The following is a 2,469-nucleotide window of genomic DNA, read 5'->3' as shown; positions in this document are numbered from 1 at the left end:
GCCGGCAGTCCAGCTCACTTTATTGCTGTGCGACAACAAAAGGCAGGAGAAGTGAGGCACTTCTCTCTGCAAAGCCTGGGACCGGTTGCCAAACCTTTGATCTTCACGGTGGAGGGGGGTAGGGTGTGGAGGAATTCTTGGAAGTATGGGTCAGGCAATAGTGATGGATGTGGTGACTGCTACAGGTGAGATGATTCCTGCTGTGTCTCTTTCAGGGTACTTTTCTCTCTCTTCCCCGATTAATCCTGAACTTCTGAGATGTACAGCTTTGTCTATCTGTGCCAAATTTGGGGGGCTGCCAGTTGTTGGTACTGGGGATGGTTTTCAGAGTGAGTAAGTTCATAACTCACCCTTGCTTAAAGGTGTACTTTGATTGCAGGGAAATCCCCTTTAAATGTTAATTTCAGAAATACTCCCTGAACTATTTTTCCCCCTCCTTCTTTTGCTAGGGGACCCTGGGAGTGGGGAGTAGCAGTGTCAGAAACTTCTTCATTGTTTGTGAAATCGCTGTCCATGAAGAGCCTGAACTCCACACAAAGGCAGGCGCTAATTAACCACTGGAACGCTTCTGCTCCAGCACGGAAAGCAAGAGCTGTGCCAGAGAAACTGCAGCCATCCCTCCAGTCCTCCAAGGGCTGTGAACAGCCAGCCAGGCACGAAATTCCCCCTTCTGCCTCCTTGTTCCTGCCAGCCCCAAAAGAACTGTCACTTTAGACAGCTGAATGAGAGCCGCTCAACTCCCCCAGCAAAGAAAAGCCAAAGCTCACCGGAATGCTCTCAGAAAGAAGAGTTCCTTGACTTCTTTAGAAAGACATTATTCTCTTGTTTTCTTGGTTCATGGAGCCTTATGTCTTCCAAACATTTTCTTCTCCCATCACCACTTCAAAATCTAACTTCTCCAACGGGGGGGGAGAGGTAAGTTAGGTGGTCCAAGAAGCCTCACAACTCACCTTTGAAAATAAGCTGCATCTAAATGAGGTAACAGCTGCTTCTCACAGGAGGGGGAAAATATCCCAACCAAACAAAAAACCTCTCACTTCTGGGCTAGTGAGGCTTTCAGTGGTATCTGGAGGCGGTCTGTGGTCAATAGGCATGGGAAACATCTTTTGGGATGATCTGAACAGCTCCTGCAGCAACGCAGGCAACAGCTGCTACCTGGAAAACAGCATGAGGTTCAACTTCACCCTCCAAGAGCAGGCAGCTGATTTCTACATTGTCCTGCCCGTGATCTACTCTGTGATCTGTGCTGTGGGGCTCACAGGCAACACTGCTGTCATCTATGTGATCCTCAAGGCCCCCAAGATGAAGACTGTGACCAACATGTTCATCCTGAACCTCGCTATCGCTGATGACTTGTTCACCCTTGTCTTGCCCATCAATATTGCAGAGCACCTCCTCCGCTACTGGCCCTTCGGAGAAATCCTCTGCAAGGTCATCTTGTCCATAGATCACTACAATATCTTCTCTCTTCTCCAGCATTTATTTCCTGACAGTGATGAGCATAGACAGGTACCTGGTGGTGCTGGCTACGGTCAGGTCCAAGAGGATGCCCCACCGCACGTACCGAGCAGCCAGGATTGTCAGCCTGTGCATCTGGATCCTGGTCACCATCATAGTCCTCCCTTTCATCATCTTTGCCAATGTCTACACTGACGACCTGGAGATCAAGATTTGTGGTCTCAATTTCCCCAAGCCTGAGAGATTTTGGTTCAAAGCCAGCAGGATCTACACCCTCATCCTTGGCTTTGCCATTCCACTATCCACCATCTGCATCCTCTACACCATGATGCTCTACAAGCTGAGGAGCATGCACCTGAACTCCAATGCCAGAGCCCTGGACAAAGCCAAGAATAAAGTCACCATCATGGTCTTCATAGTCCTGGCTGTGTTCCTCTTCTGTTGGACCTCTTTCAACCTGGCTACCATTGTGGCTTTGACCACTGACTTACCCCAGACCTCCATGGTCATTGGGATATCCTACTTCATCACCAGCCTAAGCTATGCCAATTCATGCTTGAATCCTTTCTTGTACGCTTTCCTGGATGACAGTTTTCAGAAAAGCTTCCGGAAGCTGCTGGAATGCAGAACTTCTTGAACAGGGGATTGGGCCTGGCAGGTCCCTGCCCTTCCAGGGTTTTTCAGGAGAAACTTTGCAGACTGGAGGAGTGGCCAATGAATGCACAACGTCCTTTCTTTGGTTTATATGTAATGTGTGGTCTGTTTGTAACCCTCATCAGCAACAGGGTTTGTCCTGCCCACTTGCAACTCTTGTATTTCCCCTCTTTGCTCCCACCAACTTGCATTTCTAGACCCTGATTTTAATTTCACCCTCTGAATTACTAAGGACAGAACATTTCCTTTTCAGGGGTGTGCTTCTGCCACAGAGTGGTCTTTTATTGCCATCTGCTGTACAGCACGGACGGGCTGGAGACCAATTTCCAGAGGAGTGCAAAGCTCAGTTCTTTATCA

At 48.7% G+C, this 2,469-nt stretch overlaps 1 pseudogene; it reads left to right on the top strand.

Moving 5' to 3' along the window:
• The first annotated feature begins 1,092 nt into the window (after positions 1-1,092).
• On the top strand, positions 1,093-2,095 carry LOC128943762 (neuropeptides B/W receptor type 2-like; annotated as a pseudogene).
• Positions 2,096-2,469: the final 374 nt, after the last annotated feature.

This window comes from Melozone crissalis, unplaced genomic scaffold (assembly GCF_028551555.1).
Source record: "Melozone crissalis strain CALT ecotype California unplaced genomic scaffold, PUWL_Pcris_2 ptg000055l_1, whole genome shotgun sequence".
Lineage (NCBI taxonomy): Eukaryota > Metazoa > Chordata > Aves > Passeriformes > Passerellidae > Melozone > Melozone crissalis.
Note: the sequence above shows the minus strand (reverse complement) of the source record. Positions and strands in the feature narration are given on the sequence as shown.